Source organism: Mobula birostris, chromosome 5 (genome assembly GCF_030028105.1).
Source record: "Mobula birostris isolate sMobBir1 chromosome 5, sMobBir1.hap1, whole genome shotgun sequence".
Classification (NCBI taxonomy): Eukaryota; Metazoa; Chordata; class Chondrichthyes; order Myliobatiformes; family Myliobatidae; genus Mobula; species Mobula birostris.
Genome location: NC_092374.1, coordinates 203,588,171 through 203,611,831, shown reverse-complemented (window position 1 = coordinate 203,611,831; position 23,661 = coordinate 203,588,171). Strand labels below are relative to the sequence as shown.

Below are 23,661 nucleotides of genomic sequence, written 5' to 3'. Positions count from 1 at the left end.
TTTCTAAATTCAAAAGGCAAATTTAGGGGCTCAGCGATAATGAAAACGTTGCAGGAAAGTGGCCCTAAACTGAGGTCAAAGATCAGCCTTGTTCTGAGTGAAGGGCAGAGCCGGCGCGAGAGTTTGAACGACCACGCCTGCTCCCGTTTCTTATTTTCTAAAGCACGACTTTACCTTTGCGCCTCTGTGTAGCGGACAGATATCACGGTATCTCCCTCTAGATCTCGATAGAAATAAAAACGGGCTGCCGCAGTTACTCAACGGGTCAGGCTGCATCTGTGATGAGACAGTCTAGATGAAGGATCTCGACCCGGAAAGTCGACGACACATTTCCTTCAACACACATAAACGTTGCTGGTGAACGCAGCAGGCCAGGCAGCATCTCTAGGAAGGGGTACAGTCGACGTTTCGGGCCGAGACTCTTTGTCAGGACGAACTGAAAGAAGAGCTAGTAAGAGATTTGAAAGTGGGAGGGGGAGGGGGAGATCCGAAGTGATAGGAGAAGACAGGGATGGAGCCAAGAGCTGGACAGATGCTGCCTGTCCCGTTCAGTTCTCCAACATCTTGATTCTTGCTCGAGATTCCAGCATCTGCAGTCTCTAGTGGTTCTCTGTTCAGAAGCCTTCCCTTTCAATACTACAATAGACGGAACCAGGCTCTTCTCTCCGGCTTGATTTATGTTCTGCTTCTTCTTATACCCATCACGCCCACTGTGGCACCGGCTGCCAACAGCAGCTCGCCGGAGGCCTCCGTCCTGGGCCAAAGGTTGATCCGCAACACGAATTCAATCGTCCTTAAGGGAAGGCCCTTCTTATTCCAGGGATGGGGCCTTTGGAAATTTAGTTGACTTTTCTGTCGGAATGCGTTTTAATGAATGGGATTGCTAGCCCCATGCACAACCTTCCTCCTTTCGAAGCTGGGCTTGACACCGTCCATGGCCGAGTTTTCATTTTGTGTTCCGATCTGTTTAAAGTGTTTCTCATCCTATCCGGATGTGGAAATGGTTGCGGTGCTTTTCCACTGTATACCTGTACTCCTAAGAACATAACATTCCCGGAGACTGCAGCGCGTTTAGTGGACAATCGCGGAACTGCAGCGGTTCCGCAGCTCCACGAACGTGAAACGATCCTGCACCCCGAAGTACCGGGAGTTAACATGGCTTCGAAAAGCAATTTCGAGAGTTTGACCGAGGAGGCAATTTGAGAAAATCCAGGAGGCTGCCTGGATTTCTTCACCGATCCGGTGTCACTGGACTGTGGACACAACTTCTGCCGCTCCTGTATCACACGGTGTTGGGAAAGGGAGGAGAGGAACTCCTGCCCGGAATGTAGAGAGGAGTTTGCAGACCGCACCCTCAGGGTCAATCGGGCCTTGGCAAATCTGTCTGAGAAAGCTCGAAAACTAAACCTGAACCCGAGAAGGAAGGAAAGTAAACTTCACTGCGAGGAACATGAGGAACAAATGAAGCTGTTTTGTGAGACGGACAAGACACTGATCTGCCTGATCTGTAGAGATACGCGGGAACACAGAGACCACCGCTTCCTGCCGATTAAAGAAGCTGTTGCAATCTATAAGGTAAAAACAAGCTGATTTTGAACACCTGATGTGTTTTTCATTCCATATTTATTTTTTAACCCCTGGTGACTTTGACAATAAAATGTCCCGAATCGGCACTGCATCTTTATTGTGCACTGGTGGAGCCAGAGTTTTTTTTCCTTCCTGGTTTTTACGCTGTGGGCACGCGGCCAAGTGGTTAAGGCACTGGACTAGCGACCTGAAGGTCGTGAGTTCGAGCCCAGCCGAGGTAACTTAATTACACATTGCTGTGCGACGACACTGGTGCCAAGCTATATGGGTCCTAATGACCTTCCCTTGGACGACATTGGTGTCCTTGGACAACACTGGTGTCGTGGAGAGGGTTGGGCAACTGCTGGTCTTCCATGCAACCTGGAGAGTGAAGACTTTCCAGGCGCAGATCCATGGTCTCGCAAGACTAACGGTGCTACAGTGGGGCTGAATTATTCAGTGTACCGTATGGTAATATGTATTCGCAAGGCCAGATGCATGGCGTTCAAAAGTCAGTTTCAAGCATTATGTGCCTACTATAAATGCCTCTGTTGATTCACAAACAACAGCAATTGATAGATCTAATATAGAAGTGAACTGTGACAGTGTCAACAGCATCGGAGGCAACCCGGGCTACACAGAGCATCCGACCCCCAGCGCACAACGTGAATCACGCACCAATCCCGCAATCAGCGTCAAATGCGTGCTTTTCAACTGAAAAACACACTAACCCACAAAATCCACTGCTATTCGCACTACATAGACAGACAATGCCAAAAGATTCACCGTTATTAAAGTCAAATTAGGCAAACAACAGATGCAAGGCTTTACCAGGAGTTGGACAAATCGTAATCTGACCATGCAATACCTCAATTAATTCGGCTACTGAATTTAAAACAAAAATCAACAGAACAACTGCTTGGAAGTCTAAGCAAAACCAGTAGGCTTAATAGCAGTAAATGTAATATTTTAGGATTTGCAGGAAACATAAGGACTATGGGGTATCCACCACAAAATAATAATAATAATCAGCATTAGTCTTGGCCCAAATTTAAAAAAAAATTCAACTGCACTCACCATTGACGTTTTCAGAGAAGCACAGTCCGTCTGTTGTTGTGATTGGTGGCGAATGCATCAGTAATTTTCTGGATGTCAAGTGCTTTGATCCTCTGGCTGTTTATGGCCAACAGGGTCAAGTTGCTGGTCCGAGCATCGCCGCTGCTATTCCTTCGGTAGTTTCTGAGGTGCCTGAGGCAAGAGAAACTCCATTTGCATGAGGCAGATGTCACAGGCAGAGTCAGTGATATGCAGATTAGTTTGTATAAATCTATAAATGCATCGCGGTAGGGTCTCATTAGAGCGTAGAAATTCCACTGTGTCATTCACTGTCTGTGCTTGCTTTTGCTTTGTTTCGAATGTTGAAAGGCATGGACAGAGTGGATGTGGCAAAGTTGTTTCCCATGATGGGGGAGTCCAGTATGAGAGGGCATGACTTAAGGATTGAAGGGCGCCCATTCAGAACAGAAATGCGAAGAAATTTTTTTAGTCAGAGGGTGGTGAATCTATGGAATTTGTTGCCACAGGCAGCAGTGGAGGCCAAGTCATCGGGTGTATTTAAGGCAGAGATTGATAGGTATCTGAGTAGCCAGGGCATCAAAGGTTATGGTGAGAAGGCTGGGGAATGGGTCTAAATGGGAGAATGGATCAGCTCATGATAAAATAGCGGAGCAGACTCAATGGGCTAAATGGCCGACTTCTGCTCCTTTGTCTTATGGCCGTATGGACACCGAACCTGATGTAGCTCTGCAGTTAGGTTCACTTCAGTCACTCCATAGTATAGGGCTAGTAGGCTTAATAGCAGTAAATGTAATATTTTAGGATTTGCAGAAAACATAAGGACTATGGGGTATCCACCACAAAATAATAATTATAATCAGCATTAGTCTTGGCCCAATTTTTTAAAAAATCAACTGCATTCACCATTGATGTTTTCAGAGAAGCACAATCCGTCTGTTGTTGTGATTGGTGGCGAAAGCATCAGTGACTTTCTGGATGTCAAGTGCTTTGATCCTCCGGCTGTCTATGGCCAACAGGCCAAGTTGCTGTTCCGAGCATCGCCGCTGCTATTCCTTCGGTAGTTTCTGGGGTGTCTGAGGCAAGAGCAACTCCATGAGGCAGATGTCACAGGCAGAGTCAGTGATATGCAGATTAGTTTGTATAAATCTATAAATACATCGCGGTAGGGTCTCATTAGAGCTTAGAAATTCCACTGTGTCATTCACTGTCTGTCCTTACTTTTGCTTTGTTTCCAGCAGACGCCGAACCCGATGTAGCTTTGCAGTCGGGTTCACTTCAGTCACTCCATAGTATTAGGCCATTGGCCAAAGACAATTGTTGTCTAGGAAGAGCTTGTGTCTGGGACTCAATGCTGAGAATCCAGTCAGAACACCCCCTATCTTAATTGAGAACTGTCTTTTCATTTCAGTCAGAAGTCTGTCTATAACTGGATAGAAACAGTGCTTGCGGAGGTCATCAGAGGATGTGACAGGTGTGCGTTCGGTTTGGGCCTCAACAGCAAAATCATGTAGGCGGCAGGGTGGCTGGGCCTGTCTCCTTTCATGTGGTCTGCTCTGTATACCGGCCTTGACGCACATGTCACTGCAGGTACAGCAGGCAGTGAAGAAAGCTAATGGCATGCTGGCCTTCATAACAAGGGGAATTGAGTATAAGAGCAAAGAGGTCCTTCTGAAGTTGTACAGGGCCCTGGTGAGACCACACCTGGAGTATGGTGTGCAGTTTTGGTCTCCAAATTTGAGGAAGGACATTCTTGCCATTGAGGGAGTGCGACATAGGTTCACGAGGTTAATTCCCGGGATGGCGGGACTGTCAGATGTTGAAAGATTGGATACACTGGAATTTAGAAGGACAAGAGGGGACCTGATTGAAACATACAAGATTATTAAGGGATTGGACACACTAGAGGCAGGAAACATGTTCACAATGTTGTGGGAGTCCAGAACCAGAGGCCAAAGTTTAAGAATAAGGGGTAGACCATTTAGAACGGAGTTGAGGAAAAACTTTTTCACCCAGAGAGTTGTGGATCTGTGGAATGCTCTGCCTCCGAAGGCAGTGGAGGCCAATTCTCGGGATGCTTTCAAGAAAGAGTTAGATAAAGCTCTTAAAGATAGTGGAGTCAAGGGATATGAGGAGAAGACAGGAATGGGGTACTGATTGTGGATGATCAGCCATGATCACAGTGAATGGCGGTGCTGGCTCAAAGGGCCGAATGGCCTACTCCTGCACCTATTGTCTATTGTCCCTAGCTCTTATCTGAATTTCACTCCATGATTTCTCTCCCCGTTTTGCTGAGAGTGCATCGGTAACAGACTGAGCCAAGTCCACAGCGGATGAAAGCTCCAAACTGAGAGATTGTAGCTGGTTTGATATGAACTTGGTGACTCGGAATAAATCCTCAAACAGAGTGAGAAGTAAAGCAAACAGCTCATCAATCAGTCCATTTACAGCTCTGGCCTCCGTTTTCTTCCTTGCATTTGGTTGACCCAGAATATCCTGTAGTGTAGCTAGAATGGCAGGGAGTGATTTCCCTGTAGCCCACAAAGCTGTATACTGCCACGCCCAGCGTGTATCTGACAATTTCTTCAACTCCACGGGCTGTGCAGTTGATTCCAGTTTTCTCTGTTTCTTCATGAAAAGATCGTGGGCAACAGAGTTTGAAAAGAAGTTGTAAAGCAGCTGCACAGTTTCAAAAAACTCACCCGCTTGTTGTACATTGCTCACAACATCCACTAAAACAAGGTTAGGTCTGTGAGCATGGCAGTGTATATATAATGCCAGCGGGACCTCTTTCCTGAACCTCTCTTGTACCCCGTTATTGCACCCGGACATCACTGTCACCCCATTATAACACTGACCTATACACACGTTCGTATCAATAACACACTGGGCGAGTGTCTGTTCAATGCTTTTAAGAAGTGACTCTGCGTCCAACCCTTCTGCTGGAGTGAAGTGCAAGAATTCTTCAAGCACTGTTTCATTATTCAAATACCGCACCATCACTGATAGTTGCTCCTTTTTACTCAAGTCTTTACTTTCATCCACCGTGATGGCAAAATATCCAGCCTCCTTGATTTCTGCACTAATCTGACGTCTGACCATATCTGCCTTAATACCCATAATTTCATTTGGATATCGTGATGGGTGTTTTTTGCATTTCCAGGATTGTCCTCTATTTTTTTAGCTACAGACTTATCAAACTGTCCAATTACACTGAGCAACTCAACACAGTTTCCCCTATAGCCAGATCCATCATCCTCCTGGTGTCCTCGCAGGGCAATGCCTTGGCACGCAGTATAGCATAGAGACTCAACGTCTGCTCTCATATACACACGATTTTCTTGGACAATCTTTGCATGTCCTTTACCAAGCATATTTCCCAATCTTGAACCATCTTGCTTTCTCAAACTGAATTCGGCCCATGCCTCCATAGCAAACTTATGAGCTGCACTTACATGGTGGGTTTTGAAAGCTGTTGTAGCTTTACGTCAGTTGCGGTAACCGGTGACAGTGAAGCTCAGAATGGAACCCATGTCCTCCACACAGGAAATGCCTGCATGCAAAGCAGAGCGTAGTATCTTTCGTGATCGAATATTCCAGCCAGGAGTACAGGTCAAACCAGCCGCGAATAAAACTCCTTTGCTGATTGCCGAACTGTTGCGAAGGGTACTTTTTCAATGCTGGCCAACGGGGTTCTTCCTCAGGCTGCTGGCTAACAACGCTAACAGTATTCGCACTAGCACTAAGAGCAGCTTCATCCACGTTCTCTTCCGAATCCCGCACCATTTCTTGTTCCTTTACTTCGCCCTCACACTCCTTCGATGAACTGCTGTTGTCCTCATCCCCACTTACTTCTTTCTGCATGTCACTTTCAATTACGACATGCTGAGGCTGAGACACCACTGATTCCTCTGGATGAGGTCGTTTTCTCACTAAAAGCGATCCAATTTTCACGCCGCCGAAATAATACACGTGCCAGGCCGACGCCAGCTTGTGAAAGCACAATGTGTGTGCGTGACATCCGTTAGTCTCGCGAGACCATGGATCTGCACCTGGATCCTGCACAATGTGTGTACACTATCAATCTCTCGCGTGAGTGAGAGTGAGTGACATCACCACCTTAAGTGATCTTAGATCGGTTTAACTGATCTGAGTGAGGACAGCAACGGCAAGACATTGACAACGAACGAATAAGCAGAAGTGTAGAGTGGATCTGACCTTAGACCAGCACAGACTTTATAACTTTATTGCTGCGTGGGTGCTATGGTAATTGAGGGTGCTGTTTCACTTGGGAGAAGATGGCACGACGACAGCGCTCACGGCCTCTCCGGTGATGAATATTTGTTATCTGTCAAGTAGGGGACCGTGCACAATCCTGATTTGATGGAGGCAGATGTGAGTGCATAGCGGAACATCTGGAAAACTTCTGAAATGCCTGCTTTGCTACCGCTGCTACTGTGTGGTAACCGGAATCTCCGGAGCTGAAGGCCCCGAAATCCTCGGCTTTGTGTGTTTCAGCGGCCCAGGAGAAGTCAAAAGTGCTCTGCAGAGGATGGCATTCCGGAGGCTGTATCGGAGAGGCTGCTTGGAAGCTCGGAGTTTTCGGACAGATGGACTCAGGGTTGGCTGCTTCCAAGGTATCAGCAAGTTGACGGTGTCTGGAGGTTTATGGCAGGGAGTTTCTCCCTTTTGCCGCCAGCTATCGGGGACTCGGGAGTCGATCAACTCGGAACTTTGAGACTATATTTTTACTGTGCCTTTGGACTGTTCTTCATCAAATTATGGTATTGTTTTGCATTGCTGTAACTATATGGTATAATTATGTGGTTTTGTCAGTGTTAGTCTTTGGTCTGTCTTGTTTTCTGTGATATCACGCTGGAGAAACATTGTATTATTTCTTAATGCATGTATGCATTTGTTAATGCAAAAGAGGACTGAGTGTTCTCATAATCTAGACCAACTGAAGAAACAAGCTGTATTCAAAACTATACAGAGAAAGCAGCTGCAATTTGTATGTCAAATCTCACTTAATTTTTTGGTGGTGCTATTGTAATTTCTGCTGGTGCTATAGCACCATCTCGCACCACCTCAGCGCCGCCACTGTTATTGTCTGATTCCTTCACTCTCTGCTTCCCAGGACCGGGTTAAATCTGCATTAGAATCTCTCACAGAAAAGAAATCCGACTTCGAGGAAATGGAGCGGCAACAGAAAGAGAAGATTTCCGGAGTTCGGGTGAGGATTATTGTTGTGTAGTTTTGTTCCCTTTAATGCAGAATAGCAGGGTAACGCAGCTCCAGTGGCCTGGGTTTGATCCTGACCTCTGGTGCTGTCTGCGTAGAGTTTGCATGTTCTACTTGAGAATATAGTGGGCCAACAATGCCAAGAAATCCTGAATGAATGTTTAATTTGCTACTGCAATTAACCCTGTGAAGGTGGGTGGTCTGTGAATCAGGTGGGAACTGAAGGATCAGTGTGGAAGAATCGGTTTCAAGGAAAGTGAGGAAATGGGATTGAAGCTCTGAGAAGCAGCATAAAATCATTGGGCTGAATGGTCACCTTCCATGTCATAAACAAGTACTTTACAGCCAAATAATAAACTAGTCTTTCCTTTCGTTTGTCAGGAACAGTCACACAGCATTCAGTCCCACATCACATCCCAGTTTGATGAACTGTGCCAGATTCTCACTGAGAAAGAGCAGCGCTTACTCAGAGATCTCAGGGAAGAGGTGGAGAGGATTCTAAATCCAATGAAGAACAATCTTCGAGAGATTCAAGAGAATTTAAATTCTATCCAGAAGGAAATCTCCAAGTTACAGGAAAAGATGGATCAACATCAGATGGATCTTGTTCCTCAAGGTGAGAGATTTCAGTTAAGTTCTGTAAAAGTGCACAGTGTTAAATGATGTATTTAAAATCAAAGTGGTATTTACAAGTACTGTAGTTGTAATCTGATTTTTATTGTAATTGTAAATTGATTTAAACCTGACATGCTTTGACTGTTCAGGGCTGTTGTCCCCAAACTGGCCTCCCACAACATCTGTACATCACAGGACAGTCTGCAACCTTCTCGGGAATGAGTTACTCTGATCACAGCACTGAGCTGGTGATCGTTTCTGTGATTCCCATGTGTAATATCCCCGATACTCAGAGTAACATCCAGTTACTGTGAGTTTGTCTGGTGAGGTGGGTGTGAGGGTCTCTCTGTTAATCAGTGGGAACTGAGATTGAATTGCAGAATGTGACCCACACGTCAGATTTACCATCAAGATAGGTTTGTATCAGATTTGTTGTTTTAGAAAAATTTGCACTATCTGTTTTCCTTTTCAGATATATTCTTCATTGGATTATATCCCATTTTACATCACAGTCAGGTCTTTCAGTCCATTCCCTCCTAACAACTTCCCTGCTTCACAAGCCTCCTCCCACCGACTCACCACACCCAGCAACAGTGCCCCAAACTCCATGGTCCCTCATGTGTTTATTCAGCTTCCCCATTACATTCAATCTCTGCTGTTGTACGTTAACCACTCTTGTGACAGTGAGTTCCACGCTCTCTTCACTACATTTCCAGCAGAGATACGCTCTCCACCCACACCCAATCCAATCCACCACAAATACTAAATTCCATTATCTGATCCTCCCCAACATCATATCCAGATAAAAATGCACAGCCTGTCCGGTCTTTCCCATCAGTACCGTCCTCTCAGTTATGGGATAATTTTCATAAACATTCCTTGAACTTTCTCCCAGATTCTGTGTCCCTTGTTGCTCTGTTCTGTTTCTCCGTGTGTGTCAGTGACAGTGAGTTGGGAAATGGGAATTTTCAGCAGCTTGTAATAACCTGGGCCAAATTCCTGCTGTTGGGATGCAGTCAGTCAACTGTTATCTGTGTTTTATTTATTTCAGGAGGAAATTCATCGGAAGAGGAGGTAGGACATGGTCTTTACTGAAACACGGTGTGGATTTGTGAAATAGTTCAAATATCACTGATGTTCAGTTTATAACCAGCTGTGTAATATTTACAGGATTAGTGAAGATGAACAACTGCTGTCAGTGACACATGGCTCCCTACCTGTTGAAAAATTCGATCACCCCTTTTTGCTGAACACCACGTTGAGAGAAATGTTTGATACAATTAAGCGAGGTACACATTTACAGTTTCCTTTCTCCTTGTTTGAGAACAATTTTACATGATATTTACTTGCAAAAACTGTCTGTAACTCTGGGTGAAGGCATCACTGTCACATGGTCAGCCGGAGATGTCCGACCCCTGAACACACCAGCAAAGGGGCACGATACAACCAATACACAGGACTGTTATATAATCCATTGAATCCTGAACCAATCCACACTGCACAAACACACCAAGATATCGCTGGGAGATAAAATCTGGCATCCGTTGGGTGATCAGTATTGTCAGAAAAATACTTCTGAATCTTTCAGAGAAGGAAATCTGCGTCACTCACCCTGTCTGACCTGTCCGTGACCACAGACCCTGATTGACTCAGGTCTGCCCCTGCTGGACTCGCGAGTCTCACTATTATCAAACCCCCACATTGAAACATTGTCAGACTGAGTCCGGACACACCAACCACCATTGACCTCGGTCAAGATTTCATCTCGGGAGAAGCTCAGGCATCATAACCAGCCTGGCAAAGCTCCAGCACATACATACACAGAACTATTGGCAGATTATGGTCAAAGTCTCAATAATGAGTCCAAGTGAGAGGAGGAAGTACCTCATGACCTGCCCATCTCTTCCCACTGTTTCCCCACCTCCTTCCATTTATTCCAAGGTCTATTGTCCTCTCCTGTCAGATACCTTCTTCTTTAGACTTTCGTCTCTTCCACCAATCCCATCTCAGTTTCTTATATCATTCCCTATCATCCCCCTCTCCCCTCCATCTGCCTTCTCCCTCATCTGGACTCACTGATCACCCTTCAGCTTTGCCTCATCCCCCTCCCTCACCACCTTATTCTTCATCCTGTTGCCTTGCTTTCCAGTCCGGGTGAAGGGTCTCAGCCCAGAGTGTTCACTTCCCTCCGTAAACTGTTCATGACTCAAGGTGGTCTGGCATTTTGTGTGTGTGTGTGTGTGTGGTTGGCAAGATTCCGGTTGTGAATGAACCCAGTGACTGAGACTCCAGAGCCACCAGGATAGAGAGTTCCAAAGATTCACACCCCTCTGCACGAAGAAAGTTCTCCTCTTCTCAATCGAATTGACATGTTTCTTATTCTGAGTGTCTGAGCCCGGTCCCAGACTCTTCAGCGAAGGGAAACATTCTCCCTGCATCCAGCCCGTCAAGCCTTGTTAGAAATCTATAACTTTCCATGGAATTAATCTACAGTGCCTATAAAAAGTCTCCAACCCTCTTGGAAGTGTTCATGCTTTATAGTTTTACCCCACTGAATTAAAGGAGAATTAATTTGGGGTTTTTGATACTGATCAACAGAACATAAGCCTCTTCATGTCAAAGTGAAAACAAATCTCTACAAAGTGATTTCAATTAATTACAAATATAAAACAGAAAATAATTGATTGCATAAGTATTCAAGTCAGTATTTAGTGGATGCACCTTTGGCAGCGATTACAGCCTTGAGTCTGTGTGGATAGGTCTCTATCAGCTTTGCACATCTGAAACTGCAAATTTTCCCCATTCTTTACAAAACTGCTCGTGCTCTGTCAGACTGCATGGGGATAGTGAGTGAACAGCCCTTTTCGAGTCCAGCCACACATTGCCAATTGGATTGAGGTCTGGACTCTAACTTGGCCACTCCAGGACATTCATTTTGCTGTTTTTAAGCCATTCCTGTGAGCTTTTGCTTTATGCTTGGGGTCATTTTCTTGCTGAAAAACAAATCTTCTTCCAAGTCGCAGTTCTCTCACAGACTGCATCAATTCCCCGATTCCCCGTCACCTCCACCTCCCAGTAATGTCTCCCCAATGTGAATCCCTCCGATCCCCGCACACAACCCCAGTCTGTGAACCTCTTCCCGGTGTCAGGGAGATCCCTCCAGGTCCCGGTCCATCTCACACTCTTCCGATCCTCAGACAACTCGGGCCGCGGATGCGCCGTTTCCACATCCACGGTGACAGAGACTGGGGTGGGTTGGGAGGGGTGAAGCAAAGAATTAGCATCCCCGAAAATCGGGGGGAGACTCGGGCCGCGCGGTCCCAGGACCGCGGGTGGGGATGGGGGCGGAGGGAGAGCCCACTGGGACTCAGGTACAGTCTTTGTCCCCCATTACTTCCTGACCAGTATAATTTTCCAGTGGTCCAATATCAACTCTCACCTCCCTTTTATTTATATACCTGAAAAAACTTTTAGTTTGCGATCATGTTTCATCTTTTCCCATCTTATGGCTTTTTGGATTTTAAAAACTTCCCAATCATCCAACTTACCACTCATTTTTGTTACCTTACATGCCCTTTCTATGGGTTTTATGCCGTCCTTAACTTCCCTTGTCAGCCACGGTTGGCTCACCCTACCATCTTGGAATTACTTCTGTGGAACATATCTCTCCTGCACCTTCTCCCCAGTACTGTTGATGCCATGTCCAAGCAAGATCCTGTCAAGCTCTGCCTTAAATACCCGCAAGGATCTGTCCTCCACAGCTGCCTGTGGTAATAAATTCCACAAATTCCCCACCCTTTGGCTAAAGAAATCGGAATCAGGTTTATTATCACCGGCATCTGTTGTGACATTTGTTTGTACACAGTGGCTCTGTTTTAAATGGGCGGCGTTCTATCTGAGGCTGTGCCCTCTTAGCCTTGACTCTCTCACCATGGGAAACATCCTTTCCACATCAACTCTGTCTGAGCCGTTCAACATATGAAAGCTTTCAGTGTGATCCCGCCCCACCATACTTCTAATTTCCAGCGAGTACAAACCCAGAGCTATCAAATGTTCCTCGTATGATAACCCTTTCATTCATGGAGTCATCCTTGTGAACTTGCTTTGGACTTTCTCCAATGCCAGCATGTCTTTTCTAAGATGAGGGGCCAAAACCTGTTCACATTATTCAAGGTGAGGCCTCACCAGTGCCTTATAAAGCCTCAGCATCACATCCCTGCTCTTGTATTCTAGGCCTCTTCAAATGGATGCTAACATTGCATTTGCCTTCCTCACCATCGACTCTACCTGCAATTTAACCTTTAGGGTGTGCTGCACAATGACTCCCATCTCAGGTGCAAGACTTGCATCTCATATTTTTGGATTTTCTCCCCATTTAGAAACTAGTCTGCACATATATTTCTACTACCAAAATGTATGACAATGCATTTCCCACCATTGTATTTCATTTGCCACTCTCTTCCCCCATTCTCCTAATCTGTCTAAGTCCTTCTGCAGCCTGTCCTCAACACTACTTGCCCCTCCACTGATCTTGAAACAAGTAATGAACTCACCTACTTACCTTGCCTCCGCCTGTTCTTGCTGAAGCCCTGTCGAGCCAAAGCCTTTCCACTCTGACTCAAGACTATGACGACGACGACCACTACCGTGATGAACGCTCTGCTGGGCGGGACCTCTCTTTTACAGAGACTGGGATTCTAAAGCTCTTCGCCAGACCTGCGTGGGATGGCTTCTGTTGTGTCTGCTCAATACTAACATCAAATAATATTCAGAACTGAAGTTCACAAAGGTACGTTCACAGCCACAAAGCCACTCACAGCTCTTCCAGGAGCCTGTTACTTGCAGGCCACAGTCTCAATTCAGCATAATGACAAGTTAACCTAGAGGAGCAGTGAGCTGAACAATGGCCCGTCCCTCGCCTCTGGCCCAGACACGTTGATTCTGATTTTCATCAAATTTATTGCCTCGTCTTGAATGCAAACCAATTCAATCTTTTTTAAGCATTTCTTCGGCGGTTGAATGGGGCACGACTGCGCAAGCGCATGAACGTCGGACCATGAGGCAGTGGGAGAGTTAAAAAGTGAGCAGATTAACTGAGTGGGTGTCGTCACAGCGGGAGACCGAGTAGGAAGGCTTTGGTTCGAGAGGCTTCGGCGAGCAGAGGCTGAGGACGAGCTTCACTCCAAGTGAGGTAAGGCCAGGTAAGTTCCTTTAATTAATTTAATTCCCTTAAGAGTAGGTAATGGAGGCAGCAGTTAGGGCAGCTGAGTGCTCCGTTTGCAGTATGTGGGAAGTCGGGGTGAGCACAGTTGTCCCTGATGACTACACATGTAAAAGATGCATCCAGCTGCAGCTCCTGACAAACCGAGTTAGGGATCTAGAGCTGGAGCTGGATGAACTTCGGATCATTTGGGAGGCAGAGGCAGAAATAAACAGGAGCTACAGGGAGATAGTCACCCCTAAGAGTCAGGAGACAGGTAGCTGGGTGACTGTCAGGAGAGAGAAGGACAGAGATAGACAGAATGAGCAGAGCACCACTGTGGACGTTCCCACCAATAATAAGTATATCATTTTGGGTACTGTTGATGGGGACGACCTACCAGGGACAAGTTGCAGTGGTTGCGTTTCTGGCACCGAGACTGGGCCCTCAGCTCAGAAGGGAGGGAGGGAAAAGAGGAGAGCAGTAGTGATAGGGGATTCAATAGTTAGGGGGACAGATAAGAGGTTCTGTGGAAGAGTTCGAGAATCCCGGATGGTCTGTTGCCTCCCTGGTGCCAAGGTCCGCGATATCTCGGATCGAGTTCTCAGTATTCTCAAGAGGGAGGGTGAGAGGCCGGATGTCGTGGTCCATGTAGGGACCAATGACGTGGGTAGGAGGTCCTGAAAGGTGAGTTCATGGAGTTAGGTACTAAGTTAAAGGACAGGACCTCCAGGATAGCAATCTCAGGATTGCTACCAGTGCCACGTGCAGGCGGGTTTAGAAATAGTAAGAAAGCGCAGAACAACACGTGGCTGAAGTCATGGTGCAGGAGGGAGGGCCTCAGATTTATAGATAATTGGTGGGACTTCAGGCGAGACAGGGCGAGAGTTACCGGCAAGACGAGGCAAGGCTTCAGGCAATGCAAGGCGAGACAAGAACTTCAAGGCAAGGCAAGAGTTACCGGCAAGACGAGGCAAGGCTTCAGGCAAGGAAACAGAAGGCAGGGGAAGGGATATGAGGAGTAAGGACAAGAACAATCCAGCACCCCGCCCTGGTCTCTGGAGGTATTTATGCAGCCAGCCCCAACGAGAAAGAGCTGCCTCAATTAGTGCTCAAACAGGAACAGAAACAGGGTAGACAGGAAAACCTGGAGTAAAGGTCGATGGATCGGACCGTGATCCGGAATGCAGACTTCATGGATTGGACCATGACACCAGGACCGTCAAGAAAAGCTGCCTCAAAAAGGGGACATCAATCACCCACAACCCCCATCACCCAGGACATGCCCACTTCTTCTTGGTACCATCAGGGTTGAGGTACAGGAGCCTGAAGACACACACTCAACAATTCAAGAATAGCTTCTTCCTCTCTGTCATCAGATTTCTTAATGGGTATCAAACCCATGAACACTACCTCACTGTTTCTTTCTCTTCTTTTTTTCACTACTTATTTTTTAAAAACCTTATTTTCAAAATTTTCCAAAAAAAATGAGATCAACGAAAACATACCAGCTCACACATGTATAAAAAAGAAATAAGCAAAAAAAAAGACATAACATAAGAGGGATGCCTATTGTACAAAGTGCTCAGAAATACTAAACATTAAATCTCAAATGAGGGCCCTGAGAAATCAGCTGGGGGAAAGTTGCTCATCCGCCACCAGCCTCATCCAAGTAGGCAAGAAATGGATCCCAGATAGCCAAAAACTTTTTAATTGAATTGGTTCTCAAGAACCTAAGTTTCTCCATCTGTAGGACTGAGATAATATCAGCCATCCATCTCCAAAAGGAAGGGGGAGAAGGTGATTTCCATTCCATCAAGATAAGTCTTTTGGCAACAATCATCCCCAGCATAAGAAACTGTTGTATGGCTGCAGGGAAACAAATTGTCATGGTCCGGACCGTGAAGTCCACATACTGGTTCATGGTCTGGTCCGTGGACTCAGGACTTCGGGTCTTCCAGCTGTCCATGTCATGGTCGGGATCGGGGGTCCCTTTAAATTTACTTTGTTTATGTTACAATCCGGATCGTTGACTCCCTGTTTCCCTTTGGTTCACTGTTTTCCCGTGTCCCTCAGCCTTGGTGATTGGAGGCAATTTACTCTCGGCTGAACCGGTAGTTTATTGTCCCTGGTTTCAGTCATTCAGTGCGTAAGTGTTTGCAAAGTCACCAAAGGTACGGCGTGCCAATGTCATCTGGCTGGAGCAAGCCTAGTCTCCGCCCGAAGCGAGTGCCAGTAATTCACCTTTCCTCACCGGAGCAACCCTGTCAGGTTACCTCGCCAAAGCGAGCCTGGTTGCTCTCCTGGTTTCAAACTATAAACTCAATTTAATGAACCTCACAAGATGTATCTTGCATTTGGATCCACCCTTGCTCCCAATGACCACCCCCCCCCCCCCCCATTGTGACAGTCCCTTGTTGGAGTTAATCAGAGACACCTGATTCCCATCTTGGGGCTTGGAATATAAATAGCCTTGGGGTTGAGTGTGAGCTGCTGGTTTGTTTTGCCAAGATCCCTTGGGAGCAACCTGCTGGTGGAAGGTTAGAGCAGCCAATTGCCATCTTTAGGCCATGTTGGGGGACTATCCCCTCATGGACCCTAGCTGTCGGTAGTTGGAGCTGTCTTTGTGGTATGGATTCGGCTGTTTCCTGGGCCAGCTGAATGGCTGCCAGCCACTTCGAGCTAGGTAGGGATCCGCTGTTTCCGTAGCCAGCTGAGGTTGCTGGCCAAACTGAGACTCGGTGCTTCCCCGGAGCAGAGATAGAACTGTCTGTCGGTCTTTGGTGTTTGTCTCTTCTTGTCCTCGCCTCCGTGTGGTAAGCCAGGCTGTTTTGCCATTGCCCTGCGGGGAGATCTGTCTTGTCTAGAACTCGCCTCTGTTGGGTAAGTCCGGCCATTCTGCTGTTACCTGACGGAGGGACCTGTCCCACCTTGCTGTGGAGATGAAGTTGAGACCCGGCTTGTCTTAGGATGAGTCCCGGCTCTTTGTCTATGTTCTGTCCTGTCTCATGTTGGTGTCGTGTTAAAGATGAGTCCCGGCTCGTCGAAGGATAAGTCCCGGCTCTATGTTGATGTTCGGTTCCCAGTCTGTCTCAGAGCTCCAAGAACCCAAGCCTCAAAGATCCCGCAGCCAAGCTCCAAGAACCGAAGCCTCGATGAGCCCGCAGCCAAGTTCCAGGACCCTAAGCCTCGAGGATCCCGCAGCCAAACTCCAAGAACCCCAGCCTCGAGGATCCCAAGCCAAGCTTCAAGAACCTGAGCCTCGAGGATCCCAAGTCAAGCTCCAAGGACCCGAGCCTCGAGGATCCCAAGTCAAGCTTCAAGAACCCGAGCCTCGAGGATCCCAAGCCAAGCTCCAAGAACCCGAGCCTCGAGGATCCCAAGTCAAGCTCCAAGGACCCGAGCCTCGAGGATCCCAAGTCAAGCTTCAAGAACCCGAGCCTCGAGGATCCCAAGCCCAGCTCCAAGAACCCGAGCCTCGAGGATCCCAAGCCAAGCTCCAAGAACCCGAGCCTCATGGATCCCAAGCCAGGCTCCAAGAACCCAAGCCTCGAGGATTCCAAGCCAAGCTCCAAGAACCCTAGCCTCGATGATCCCAAGCCTCCAAGCTCACGACCCAAGGCTCCAGCCTGCAGCCAATCTCAAGACCCAAGACCCCAGCCTCAAGCCTCAAGACCCCAGCCTGTCTCCAAGCTCAGGCCTCTAGACCCCAGCCACGTCCTGTCCTGCAGCCATGTCATGTCTTTGCCTGGTTCTGGGGTCCGAGCCCAAGGCAAGACCCAGGTTCTGGGTCCTTGTCCAGTCTCGGGCTCGGAGTTGAAGCCTTAGTCCATGGTTTCTCATCCTGGTTCCGCTTTCCCTAGCCTAAGTTCTTGTCCCTGCTCCTGGTCTGAATCCTGTCACGTCCCTACTCTAGTCAAGTCCTGTTCCTTGTACTTCAGTGTCTGTGTCTCGAATTTGGATTCGTTCCCAGCACTCCACTGTAACACAAATAGTAGATTGCAAGCAGCCAAATATAGCGAGACCAGCTTCCAAGGGGAAGGATCTTTTATAGGCCTTTGAGTACCAGTCGAATATTTTGGACCAAAATCCAGTCAGTAATGGGTAAAACCAAAAGGTGTGTGACAACGTGGCTTCCGTCCCTTGGCATCTATCACACATTGGCGAGACAGAAGGGTAAATCCTGTGCAATCTAAGTTTAGAGTAATGGAGACGGTGGACAACTCTAAACTGGAACAGTTGGTGCCTGCGGTTAACAGAGCAAGTCTGTGTCATAGGCTTATCCCAGGCAGCTTCAGATAATTCAGTACCCAACTCTTCCTCTAGGTGTTTCTAATCTTCACAGTCGACGCTACAGTGCAATTATCAAATAAATGTACAAACTTAGAAACGAGATGCCTGGAGTCAGGAGGGTTCTTTAAAATATCAAAAAAAACATATGTATCCCTGGAAGGATTTCAAAATTACAAATCTTAGATTGAATGTAGTATCTAATTTGCAAATAACGAAAAAAAGTGCAAATGGGGCAGCTCAAATTTCTCTCTCAGCAGACTAAATGTTGCAAACCGTCCCTCTATGTACAGGTCTTCAATAGAAACTAGACCCTTCTCCCTCCAAGCTTTGTTGGTTTTATCTGACCATGAGGGTAGAAAGGAGTGATTCAAACAGATTGGTGTTTGTACAGAGGTCTCTGGTAAATTCAGAATGCTCCTAATCTGATATAGAATTCTGACGGAATTTTTCAAAACAAAACTCAAACTTCTTGAAGACCCAGGCCTCTCTAACTTGGAGAACAGCGTGGCTGGTAAGGAGGAATTGACAACAGAGTTGAGCGCCATACATAGCCACAAGGGAGCCCCAGGGGCTAGGTTATTCGGAACCCCCTGTTGCCAAAAAATTAAAGCCCTAGCATTGACAGCCCAATAATAGTGTCTGAATACAGGTAATCCCAGTCCTCCTTCAGACTTGGGCTTTTGTAAATGAATTTTTGAAATCCTGTGAATCTTATAATTCCAGATATAAGAGAATATTATGGAGTCCAACTCTTTAAAGAAGGCTGATGTGAGAAAAATGGGGAGATTTTGAGAAAGGTAGAGAAACCTAGGAAGGGAAACAATTTTAATTGAATTTATACGACCAATCATGAACAGAGGTAGGGTTTTCCAACTTTCTATATTCTGTTTAAGTTTTGAAATAAACTCCGCGAATTTTAATTTGAATATTAATTTAGGATCTTTGGAGATTGCCAAGCCAAGATAAGTAAAGTGATCTTTAACTACTTTGCATGGGACACTTTCTAAAAAACCCCGCATGTAGTCGTTAGAGAGGGGCACAAAGTCACTTTTTGTCCAATTGATTGAGCATCCCGATAGTCTGCCAAAAGAGGTGATTAAATCTAGAAGAAGGGGGACTGACCTTTCTGAGTTTTGTAAGCAGAGTATCACATCGTCAGCATATAAACTAATAAGTGTTTCAATACCTCCCACCTTCAAACCCGCAATATTTGGGTGAATTCTTATTTTTAGGTCAAGGGGCTCTCCCGCGACGGCAAAAAGGGCCGGTGAGAGACGGCACCCCTGCTGAACCGAACGATGTAGGGGAAACAGAGTTAAATTGTCACCATTGGTTATAATGGAGCACATTGGGCTGGTGTATATCAGTTTTACGCAAGATACAAATGACTCCCCGAACCCAAACCTGTAACAGTGTTATAATCAAACATGTAAGGCCACTCAATCTGGTCAAAAGCCTTCTGTGCATCAAAGGATAAAATTGCTGCCCCACTAACTTTCCCATGATCAGCATACATAGTATTAAGGAGGTGTCTGCCATTGGGAAAAGAGAACCTACCTGGGACAAATCCTGTCTGATCAGGATAAATGATAGATGACAAATGCTTATTTAGTCGGTTAGCCAGCATTTTAGTAATTACCTTTCTATCGAAATTCTGGAGTGCAATGGGCCTATAGCTGGCTGAGTCTGTTCCCTCTTTACCTTTCTTTAAAATGAGGAAAATGTTAGCCTCGTACAATGTCCTAGGCAAGGCTTTATCTCTCTTAGAGCAAGATATCATTCTGAGGAGAAGTGGGGCAAGGATATCACAGAATTTCTTATAAAATTCACAGCCAAATCCATCCGCCCCAGCAGCCTTGCCGGACAGAAATGACTTAATGGCAGAAGTTATCTTTTCCAATGTGAAGTCAGAATCTAAGTCCTCCCTAGCAGCATCACTAAGTCTGGGCATTACAAGAGAATCAAAGAAGTCATTCAAGTCAAATTGAGTGGCAGTGCATTTAGAAGTGTAGAGTTCACTGTAAAATTCTTTAAAACAGTCATTTATCTCCTTGGGGTTAGTTAACAGGGTACCCGTCCTCGATCTAATGCAATGAATTGACCTTAGGGCCTGGGTGCCCCTGAGCTGCCACACCGGGAGCCCCCAAGGCTTGTCCCCCATTTCGAAATTCTTTTGTCTTTATTTTAAGAGGAGGTTATAAATCTGACTACCCAAGATACTATTTACTCATACTTAAACTTCATTATTTTATTATAATCTTCAGAGGGTTTCGAAGCCTGGTATGTCGCTTCAAGGGTTGGGAGAGTATTCTCAATCTCTAATAATCGCCCTTCTCTCTCCCTCTTAGCAGCGGATTCATATGAAATTATATACCCACGAATTACAACTATTAATGTCTCCCAGAGTGTGGAATCTAACACCTCGCCGTTATCGTTAATTTCTATAAAATCTTTTAATCTGGTGGTGATAATATACTATAAATTTCTCATCGGCGAGTAGGGAGGGGTTAAAATGCCAGGAATAGATTCATTTGGAAAGGGAGAGATTCAGGGACATTGTCAAGGGGCTATGGTCAGAAATGAATCTATTATATTTTGTATTGGTAACACAAGATATTAAATGAGAATCAACCAAAAAATAGTCTATTCTGCTATAAGATTTGTGAACTTGAGAATAATAAGAATAGTCCTTGTCGGTGGGACGTTGAACTCGCCAAGTATCTACTAGATTCCTAGATCTAATCAAATTATTTAGGACCTGCACTGACAAGATATTTGAGGGTGGGCGGGAGGACAATCTATCTAAATATGGGTCCAGGTAGCAATTCAAGTCACCGCCGATTATTATACTTGAATTACTGGCATCCAGAAGTAAATCAAAAACTTTCCTAAAAAATATTTGCCTTGTCTGTGTTTGGACCATAAATATTAAGGAAAGTTAGCGGAAACAAATTAATGGTGCCATAGATCAGGATAAACCTGCCGAGAGGAGCTGTGGTCATGGAAGTGAGCTGAAATGGAATATCTTTCCTAAAGAGGATAGCCACACCACGGACATGAGATACAAATGGTGACTGGTAAACCTACGATATCCAGCTAGACCTCAATCTACATTGCTCAGTTACTTTGATATGGGTTTCCTGTAGAAAATTCACCTCTGCAAATAGAGATTTGAGATATCTAAAAACTTTATCCCTCTTAACAACATGACCAAGGCCCTTAACATTCCACAAGACTATTGTAATGTCTTTACCACCCCCCCCCCCCCAGCTGTTTTCTACCGCATGGCCTCTGCATATGAGAATTAAAAAGAGATTATTAGAGTTGAGCACAAACATAGTAAACGATGCAGAATGGCTGGCAGCCTCATAAGAACACAACATACATAAAAAATAACGTTAGCTTCAAGCTGGCTATTTTGTCTCATTAGCTCTGAATACTTTAAGCTCTTGCACGCGTGTTTCAAAGTCACTGGTGGTTAGTTCTTGATTAACCACAAAGGCTTGCAAGTCAGCCTGGGAGGCCACAAGCGCCTCTAACTTGGTCTCAAAAACATCAAGGCGGTCATTAATGCTGCGCAGAACTGACTGAGAAATCTCCTGACTTAGTTCATTGCACATCGTGGAAGTTTTATCCAGCGGTATCTCAGACATGGAGAAGTGCTTTACCGACCCATTGTTAGCATTAACTTCGATAGTTTCGCAGTCGGCGGTCTTGGCTCTATTTGCCTTCGGCATTGCCAAACTTTTCCAGACACTTAGAGGAAATGGTATACTTGGTGTGCGTTTGTCCAGTTACCGAGTAGAAAAACTTTCAAGGAATTGCTCTTGGCTCTCGCGCAGGAGGACTTAAAACTAAAAAAAAACAAATACTGGAGTATATGGAGGCAACCGACAGGGAGTTCGCGAACAGTATGACCCAGCTGATGACGAACATTGAAAAACTGACTCACTCTGTCGCATTAATAAGGCACCTTGTTAAATGTATAAAATGTCGGCATCAGTGTTGTCTTGTATTTCCATACAATGTTATATTAGGCTGTTACACGTCTATTGTCAGAGAAGTACTTGCATAAATAGGTAAACCACCTTCACACAAGCAAGAACAGAAAACAGGGCAAAGGGAGTATACTTATTTATTCAGTAAGCTATGGGTCAAAGTATTTGGTGAGTACATTTCTAACCCTTCTGGCTTAAGTCTCGTTGCCGTCTGTTCTGAAATTGTTAGGTGGTGGCGTTCAAGAAAGCAATGAACATCTGTTCCGGCATGTCATGTCAGCATTTTTAAATAGTCAAAAAAGCTCACTTTACAATTTAACTCTCACGCCGTTCACACCGACTGCACGTTATAACAGCTTGTGCAGTACCAAGCAGAAGCAGAAAAAGCATTGTTGTTCTGGTGTTGGCATGACAGCGTTTTTAAATCTCTCCGTTTACCCCGTACACACTACAAGGGATATTAGGCGTTTTCAGATTTATTCACTCTGGAGACTGTTTCTGAAAATCTCCGTTTTCGGGGGATGAAAACTCAGTTTCAGTGTGGACAGAGGTCAAAACGAAGAGAAAAAGCTTTGTTTTCAAAATTATCCGGAGTAGTGTGGACGTACCATTAGTTCAGATATACACTGTTGGCCTACGAATGAATAAAACACGGTATAATAGTAATTTTATCGAGGCCTCGGAGAGGAGCACTGACCAAACACGTCTAATCCATACGCATGCGCACTAGCGCCCCCCTCACTACTTATTTAACTTTATATATTTATATACTTCTCACTGTAATTCAGATTTTATTATCGTGTATTGCAATGTTGAGTGCATAGCAACAAATTTCACGACAAATTTCGATTCTGATTCTGATTCTCATCCAATTTATTGCCTCATCCTGAATGCAAAACAATCCAAACTTTTTGACCAACCTCCAATTCGAGACCTTGCAAAAGTTCATGTAGACAACATTCACTGTCTTGCCTTCATTAATTTTCTTTGTAAACTTCCTGAAAAAAAAACCCACAAGATTGATTAGACATGACTTACCACGCACAAAGCCATGCTAACTATCCCTAATCAGTCCGACTTCCAAATACTTGCATATCCAGTTCCTTAGAATACCTTCCAGTAACTTTCCCAGTATTGATGTCAGACTCACCGGCCTATCTTTTCCTCATTTATTTTCAGAGTATTCCTAAATAACAGAACAGCATTTGCTATCTCCACAATAGGTCTATGGTGGAAGCGAGCTCATTGTCTCTCCATTCGGCGTGAATCACCTGGACAATACAAATACTTATGTCGGGATGCTGGTTATTGACTACAGCTCCACATTTCACACCATCATTCCGACAGTTCTGATCAAAAAGCTCAAGAAACTGGGCCTCGTATCTCCCTCTGTAATTGGATCCTCAACTCCCAAACTAAAAGACCACAATCTGTGTGGAATGGAAACAACGTCTCCACCTCACTGACAATCAACACTGGTGCACCTCAGGGATGTGAGCTTTTCCCTCTGGTCTACTCTCTCTGACAGTGTCTAGGCAGAGCTCAAATGCCATCTATAAATTTGCAGCTAATACAACCATTCTTGGCAGGATTTCAGACGGTGATGCAACGGCGTACAGGAGTGAGATATACCAGCTCATTGAGTGGTGATGCAGCAACAACCTTGCACTCAAC

General features: G+C 45.6%; 1 pseudogene; it reads left to right on the top strand.

Moving 5' to 3' along the window:
• The first annotated feature begins 1,155 nt into the window (after positions 1-1,155).
• The window catches only part of LOC140197450 (zinc-binding protein A33-like), a 55,640-nt pseudogene continuing 33,134 nt past the window's right edge, over positions 1,156-23,661 (top strand).